Raw genomic sequence first — 9111 nt, forward strand, 5'->3', positions numbered from 1 at the left:
AGTATTCAGAGCAGTGATGGGCAACTGACGGCCCATGGGTTGTGCCCCTCTTTTGTAGGCTGGCGGATCAATTTCCAAAAATGCAAAAAAATATATAAAACATTTGTAGGAAATCAGTCAGGGTCTCAACTTACTGTTGGAAGTTAGAATAGTAGAATACACAAGGTGCAATTTAAATGTTTTATTGTGCATCAGCAGTTTGTTTTGCCAGTCACTGACAGCCAACCAACAAAATTTCTCTTAGGGCCCTCAAAAGCCTGACAGCATGTGTGGGTATTGTCACGCCTGCTCCTGCTCTCCCTCTCTGGTGCTCAAAGGCACCAGGCAGCCCTTCATTACACACACCTGTCACCATCATTATGCGCAGTAGAGCTCATTGGACTCACCTGAACTCCTTCCCTTTCTTGATTGCCTTCCCTATTTATGTCTGCTTCCCCGTTTGTTCCATGTGTCAGCATTGACGTCGTTATCTGTTCATATCCAGATGCTGTCCTGTCCTGTTCCATGTCCGTTGCCATTAAATGTTCACTCCCTGTACCTGCTTCTCGTCTCTACTAGCGTTGACCCTTACAGGTATGGTTGTGGGTACGCAGACCTGCGAGCCACTGCGGCCCCTAATTTTTTTGTGGCACCCAACCCCATCAAAGTTGCCCATCCCTGATCCAGAGCAATTTTCCAACCTCATGATGCCATCTATTTTGTGAAGTGCACCAGTCTCTCCTGCAGCAAAGCACCCCCACAACATGATGCTGCCACCCCCGTGCTTCACGGTTGGGATGGTGTTCTTCGGCTTGCAAGCATCCCCCTTTTTCTGGCTTTTTATGGTGGTTTTGGAACAGTGGCTTCTTCCTTGCTGAGCGGCCTTTCAGGTTATATAGGACTCATTTTACTGTGGATATAGATACTTTTGTACCTGTTTCCTCCAGCATCTTCACAAGGTCCTTTGCTGTTGTTCTGGGATTGATTTGCACTTTTCGCACCAAAGTACGTTCATCTCTAGGTGTCCTAACCGACTTGCCAAAACTATAGTTTGTTAACAAGAGATTTGTGGAGAGGTTGAAAAACTAGTTTTAATGACTCCAACCTAAGTGTATGTAAACATCCGACTTCAACTGTATATGCGCCACTGCACTTGATCATGAATATACTATTTTGATGGAGTTTTGGATCTAGAGATTTGTTTTGCAATGTGCGGACAGCATCCTTGTCCTGGCTCCACACAATGTACTCCACTGCAGTACATTGATTTAAGAAATGGAGTGCATCAATCACCTGCCTTCACTCTTAGTTTAAGATGCTGCAACCTGGACTCAGGGGTAGACATAACACGGTGAATGTAAATCCGGGCACTCCAATTACTATGATATGTTACGTTTCGTATGGTATGTATTAATTTTGTATGATATATTACGAATTACAATTCGCACGATATGTTACAAATTTGCTAAACATATGATATGTTACGAATTCCAATTTGTTGTGGCTAACGTTAGCTAGGCTAGGGGTTAGGGTTAGGGGTTTCTCTTTTAAAAATAATGCTTTTCTTATGAAGACCTAAATAGCATTTAATGTGTGAACAATATGGTTTGTTGTGAATTTCAAAAACACAAAAACATAATCATAATCATAAAGGGAAGTGCCCCATCAGCTTTGCTGCAGTTTTCCTCATTTAAATTCCTTCTCTCTCTCTGTCATCCCGCTCTATGTCCTCCACCTCTCTCCCTGTCTCTATGCTAAAGTAAAGTGCAGTTAAAACAGAAGTAATTCTACTGTATGTATCTTTACATTTCTCAGAATATGAATCACTTTATAACCAATAAGCACTTACTAAACTGTCACAAATGATTAGCACCAAATAACTGTCTCAACCTGTAAATTGTAGCATCTTAATTTTTTTTCGCACCTTCATTTTCTGCTCCTAGAGTTTAAAACGAAGCACAGAGGATTACTGAAACCATAACTTCAAAAGCTCCTCATTATAATCCTTTATTATTGATACGGGAAAGTTGGGTGAGTAAATGTGGCAGTCATTAGTAAGAAAGGAGCTTAGCTTTTTAAGAGCCTCATTTCAGCGCGATAAGGGACCACGGCAACATCACAAAGGATTTAACAAACTCCGTATTCTAAACCAACACTAACAGTAAAAAAAAAAATAGTACAAAAGATTCCCCAAGTTGCTATGTTAGTTAAATAACATTTAAAAAACATTAGGCTATAAAGAGGATCTTATGGCTCCCACCTCTTCTGTGAATTGAATAACACTCCTCTAGTGACAGTGTCCTGTGTGCCAAATAGGCTTAGATCAATAGTGCCTCACTATTGAACACACACACATGCCTGAGCACGCGCATGGACACACGCGCACAACACCCACTTTTAAAATTAGTAGTGGGGCCACAGTGAGTACTTAGTCATATATAATATACTGTATGCCATTCAGCAGACACTTTTATCCAAAGTGACATACAGTCATGTGGGCATACAGTCATGTGGGCATGTATTTTACATATGGGCAGCCTCGGGGAATTGAATCCACAATCCTGGCATTGCAAGCATCATGCTCTACCAACTGAGCCAGTAGATTAGTCTTGGTTGGGCTCTTTGTGGAATGAGAGGGGCGCTGTGGGCATAATTTAGGTACTTGGCTGCTCAATACTGTCCTCAGTCTGGTCTGGGCTTAACATTCACTGTACCACAAAGCACCTGTTTTACCATGCTGGGTCTGTGGGTGTGTGTGGGTGTGCATTTGCATCTATGCGTGCCTGTGTGTGTGTGTGTGTGTGTGTGTGTGTGTGTGTGTGTGTGTGTGTGTGTGTGTGTGTGTGTGTGTGTGTGTGTGTGTGTGTGTGTGTGTGTGTGTGTGTGTGTGTGTGTGTGTGTGTGTGTGTGTGTGTGTGTGTGTCTGTAACTGTGTGTGTGTGTGCTTCTGCATCTGGGTGTGTGACAAAAGTCCTCTCATCCAGAGGATTAAGAGAGTTGTTAGACTGGAGCCTCATTAAGTCTTCTTTTGATCTCTTTATTCACACACACACACACACACACACACACACGCACACGCACACGCACACGCACACGCACACGCACACGCACACGCACACGCACACACACGCACACACACACACACACACACGCACACACACACACACGCGCGCACGCACATGCGCACACGCGCACACAACATGGGCCCAGATGAGAGGACAGAAAATGAAAAAGTACATGACCTTGCTGATAATTCAACCAACTTTAATCTTAACAACAGTACATGATATAACAGAGAACATCAGTATGGATGATAAAGTCAAAAAGAACAAAAATTGACACTAATAACCCTCCGTAGCCTCTCATCCCACACAAACACCCCATGGTCACGTTACATATATACATGTAACCTGTATGTGAGTCCTGAATACGGTGCCATTTCGGATGTATGCCTATATATTCCTCCCTGGTGCTCTCCACAGTAAATGTGACGGTCTGATGACAGACATGATAGAGAAATACTGCAAATAACATAACAGATGCCCTGACCTTCCCTGACCTTCGCTGACCTCCCCTGACCTCCCCCGACCTTCCCTGACCTTCCCTGACCTCCCCTGACCTCCCCTGACCTCCCCCGACCTTCCCTGACCTCCCCTGACCTTCCCTGACCTACCTCTATGGATCCCAAGGGGGTTCCAAATGGCGAGCAGTGCCACAATGGTGCACACAGACCTCCACACACACATTTACATTTACATTTACATTTAAGTCATTTAGCAGACGCTCTTATCCAGAGCGACTTACAAATTGGTGCATTCACCTTATAATATCCAGTGGAACAACCACTTTACAATAGTGCATCTAAATCTTTTAAGGGGGGGTTAGAAGGATTACTTTATCCTATCCCAGGTATTCCTTAAAGAGGTGGGGTTTCAGGTGTCTCCGGAAGGTGGTGATTGACTCCGCTGTCCTGGCGTCGTGAGGGAGCTTGTTCCACCATTGGGGTGCCAGAGCAGTGAACAGTTTTGACTGGGCTGAGCGGGAACTGTGCTTCCTCAGAGGTAGGGAGGCGAGCAGGCCACACACATACACTGACACACACCCACACACACACTGACACACACCCATACTGACACTCACTCACACACACACCGATATACACACCGACACACACACCACACACACACACACACACACACACACACACACACACACACACACACACACACACACACACACACACACACACACACACTGGGATGTAAGCATTATTTGCTCTCGTGTGAAAGAAGAGCCTTCCCCATTTCTCCTTCTCCCAAATCTAGTCAGCTGATGTTCCGAAAGAGCTGCAAAATCTGGACCCCTACAAATCAGCCGGGCTAGACAATCTGGACCCTCTCTTTCTAAAATTATCTGCCGAAATTGTTGCAACCCCTATTACTAGCCTGTTCAACCTCTCTTTCGCGTCATCTGAGATTCCAAAAGATTGGAAAGCAGCTGCTGTCATCCCCCTCTTCAAAGGAGGGGACACTCTTGACCCAAACTGCTACAGACCTATATCTATCCCACCCTGCCTTTCTAAGGTCTTCGAAAGCCAAGTCAACAAACAGATTACCGACCATTTCGAATCCCACCGCACCTTCTCCGCTATGCAATCTGGTTTCAAAGCTGGTCATGGGTGCACCTCAGCCACGCTCAAGGCTCAAGGTCCTAAATGATATCGTAACCGCCATCGATAAGAAACAATACTGTGCTGCCGTATTCATTGACCTGGCCAAGGCTTTCGACTCTGTCAATCACCACATCCTCATCGGCAGACTCAATAGCCTTGGTTTCTCAAATGATTGCCTCGCCTGGCTCACCAACTACTTCTCTGATAGAGTTCAATGTGTCAAATCGGATGGCCTGTTGTCCGGGCCTCTGGTAGTCTCTATGGGGTTGCCACAGGGTTCAATTCTTGGGCCAACTCTTTTCTCTGTGTACATCAATGATGTCGCTCTTGCTGCTGGTGAGTCTCTGATCCACCTCTACGCAGACGACACCATTCTGTATACTTCTGGCCCTTCTTTGGACACTGTGTTAACCTGTCTGGGAACGTGGGATGCTTGCGTCCCACCCTAGTCAACAACCAGTGGAATCGCGTCGCGCGAAATACAAAACCTCATAAATGCTATAACTTCAATTCCTCAAACATATGACTATTTTACACTATTTTATAGATACACCTCTCCTGAATCGAACCACGTTGTCCGATTTTAAAAAGGTTTTACAGCAAAAGCAAAACATTAGATTATGTTAGGAGAGTACCCTGCCAAAAACAAATCACACTGCCGTTTTCAAAGCAACTAACATGCATCACAAATACCCAAAACACAGCTAAATGCAGCACTAACCTTTGATGATCTTCATCAGATGACACTCCTAGGACATTATGTTATCTAATACATGCATGTTTTGTTCAAACAAGTTCATATTTATATCAAAAACCAGCTTTTTACATTTACATATGTTATACAATACATGCATTTTTTGTTTGATAAAGTTCATATTTATCCTGTTAGGGCTAGGGGGCAGTATTGACACGGCCGGATAAAAAACGTACCCGATTTAATCTGGTTACTACTCCTGCCCAGTAACTAGAATATGCATATAATTATTGGCTTTGGATAGAAAACACCCAAAAGTTTCTAAAACTGTTTGAATGGTGTCTGTGAGTATAACAGAACTCATATGGCAGGCCAAACCTGAGAAGATTCCATGCAGGAAGTGGCCTGTCTGACAAGTTGTTGTTCATCTTGGCTATTTTTATTGAAGACTGAGGATCTTTGCTATAACGTGACACTTCCTACGGCTCCCATAGGCTCTCAGAGCCCGGGAAAAAGCTGAACGATATCGAGGCAGCCTTTGGCTAAAACACATTATCGCGTTTGGATAGTGACTGGTCAGAGTACTATGGGCTTAGGCGCGTGCCCGAGTCGACCCCATGCTTTATTTTTTTTCGTCTGTTTACCTAAACGCAGATTCCCGGTCGGAATATTATCGCTTTTTTATGAGAAAAATGGCATAAAAATGTATTTTAAACAGCGGTTGACATGCTTCGAAGTACGGTAATGGAATATTTAGAATTTTTTTGTCACGAATTGCGCCATGCTCGTCACCCTTATTTACCCTTTCGGATAGTGTCTTGAACGCACGAACAAAACGCCGCTATTTGGATATAACAATGGATTATTTGGGACCAAACCAACATTTGTTATTGAAGTAGAAGTCCTGGGAGTGCATTCTGACGAAGAACAGCAAAGGTAATAACATTTTTCTTATAGTAAATCTGACTTTGGTGAGTGCTAAACTTGCTGGGTGTCTAAATAGCTAGCCCTGTGATGCTAAATAGCTAGCCCAGCTAAATAGCTAGCCCAGTCTAAATAGCTAGCCCAGCTATCTACTGAGAATATTGCAAAATGTGCTTTCACCGAAAAGCTATTTTAAAATCGGACATATCGAGTGCATAGAGGAGTTCTGTATCTATAATTCTTAAAATAATTGTTATGCTTTTTGTGAACGTTTATCGTGAGTAATTTAGTAAATTCATCGGCACTGTTCGGTGGGAATGCTAGTCACATGCTAGTCACATGCTAATGTAAAAAGCTGGTTTTTGATATAAATATGAACTTGATTGAACAAAACATGCATGTATTGTATAACAATGTCCTAGGGTTGTCATCTGATGAAGATCATCAAAGGTTAGTGCTGCATTTAGCTGTGGTTTGGGTTTATGTGACATTATATGCTAGCTTGAAAAATGGGTGTCTGATTATTTCTGGCTGGGTACTCTGCTGACATAATCTAATGTTTTGCTTTCGTTGTAAAGCCTTTTTGAAATCGGACAGTGTGGTTAGATTAACGAGAGTCTTGTCTTTAAAATGGTGTAAAATAGTCATATGTTTGAAAAATTTAAGTTTTTGCATTTTTGAGGTATTTGAATAACGCGCCACGGGATTACACTGGCTGTTGAGTAGGTGGGATGCAAGCGTCCCACCTAGCCCATAGAGGTTAAATATAAAAACAGCATTTTACATCGGCGTGTGACGTTCAGAAAATATTTTCCCTCAAATGCTTCCGGTGGATCAGCGCTACAATTTACAAAATTACTATTCGAAAACATTGTTAAAATGTAATATTGTCATTCAAAGAATTATAGATTAACACCTCGTGAATGCAACCGTATTGCCAGATTTAAAAATAACTTTACTGGGAAATCACACTTTGCAATAAACGACGTGGTTTGCTCAGAAAAATAGGCTAGGCGATACATGTTAGCGCCATCTTGGAACCATCTAAAATCAAATATACTATTGTAAATATTCCCTTACCTTTGATTATCTTCATCAGAAGGCACTTCCAGGGATCCCAGGTCCACAACAAATGTAGTTTTGTTCGAAAAAGTTAATAATTTATGTCCCAATAGTTCCTTCTTGTTAGCGCGTTCCGAAGGCTACTCATAATGTACTGAAGCGCGCAGGACTTGTCGTCACGAATGTGCAAAAAATATATATTTACGTTCGTTCAAACATGTCAAACGTTGTATAACATAAATCTTTAGGGCTTCAATAATATTCAAGGCGGACGATTGCATTGTCTTATTAAACGTTTCGGAACAAAAGGGTTCCCATGATGCACCCGCGTCATAATACTAATGGCCCTCCCCCTGTGACCAACTTCCCAAGCCTCTCTTTGGGTCAGTTTCTACCATAGAAGACTCAAACCACTTTGTAAAGACTGTTGACATCTAGTGGAAGCCTTAGGAAGTGCTAAATGATTATTAAGTCCCTGTGTGTTTCAATGGCAAAGGCTTTGAAGTGATTCCACACATCAGATTTCCACTTCCTGTTAGGATTTGTCTCAGGGTTTTGACTGCCATATGAGTTCTGTTATACTCACAGACAACATTCAAGCAGTTTTAGAAACTTTAGAGTGTTTTCTATCCAAATCTATTAATTATATGCATATTCTAGTTACTGGGCAGGAGTAGTAACCAGATTAAATCGGGTACGTTTTTATCCGGCCGTGCAAATACTGCCCCTATCCCCAACAGGTTAACAACCCTCCAGACGAGCTTTAATGCCATACAACTCTCCTTCTGTGGCCTCCAACTGCTCTTAAATACAAGTAAAACTAAATGCAGCTCTTCAACCGATCGCTGCCTGCACCTGCCCGCCCGTCCAGCATCACTACTCTGGACGGTTCTGACTTAGAATATGTGGACAACTACAAATACTTAGGTGTCTGGTTAGACTGTAAGCTCTCCTTCCAGACTCACATCAAACATCTCCAATCCAAAGTTAAATCTAGAATTGGCTTCCTAGTTCGCAACAAAGCATCCTTCACTCATGCTGCCAAACACACCCTCGTAAAACTGACTATCCTACCGATCCTCGACTTCGGCGATGTCATTTACAAAATAGCCTCCAATACACTACTCAATAAACTGGATGCAGTCTATCACAGTGCCATCCGTTTTGTCACCAAAGCCCCATATACTACCCACCACTGCGACCTGTATGCTCTCGTTGGCTGGCCCTCGCTTCATACTCGTCGCCAAACCCACTGGCTCCAGGTCATCTACAAGACCCTGCTAGGTAAATTCCCCCCTTATCTCCATTCACTGGTTACCATAGCAGCACCCACCTGTAGCACGCGCTCCAGCAGGTATATCTCTCTGGTCACCCCAAAAGCCAATTCCTCCTTTGGCCGTCTCTCCTCCAGTTCTCTGCTGCCAATGACTGGAACAAATTGCAAAAATCTCTGAAACTGGAAACACTTATCTCCTTCACTAGCTTTAAGCACCAGCTGTCAGAGCAGCTCACAGATCACTGCACCTGTACATAGCCCATCTATAATTTAGCCCAAACAACTACCTCTTCCCCTACTGTATTTATTTATTTATTTTGCTCCTTTGCACCCCATTATTTCTATTTCTACTTTGCACTTTCTTCCACTGCAAATCTACCATTCCAGTGTTTTACTTGCTATATTGTATTTACTTTGCCACCATGGCCTTTTTTGCCTTTACCTCCCTTATCTCACCTCATTTGCTCACATTGTATATAGACTTATTTTTCTACTGTATTATTG

This window comes from Salmo salar, chromosome 18 (assembly GCF_965601325.2).
Source record: "Salmo salar chromosome 18, fSalSal1, whole genome shotgun sequence".
Lineage (NCBI taxonomy): Eukaryota > Metazoa > Chordata > Actinopteri > Salmoniformes > Salmonidae > Salmo > Salmo salar.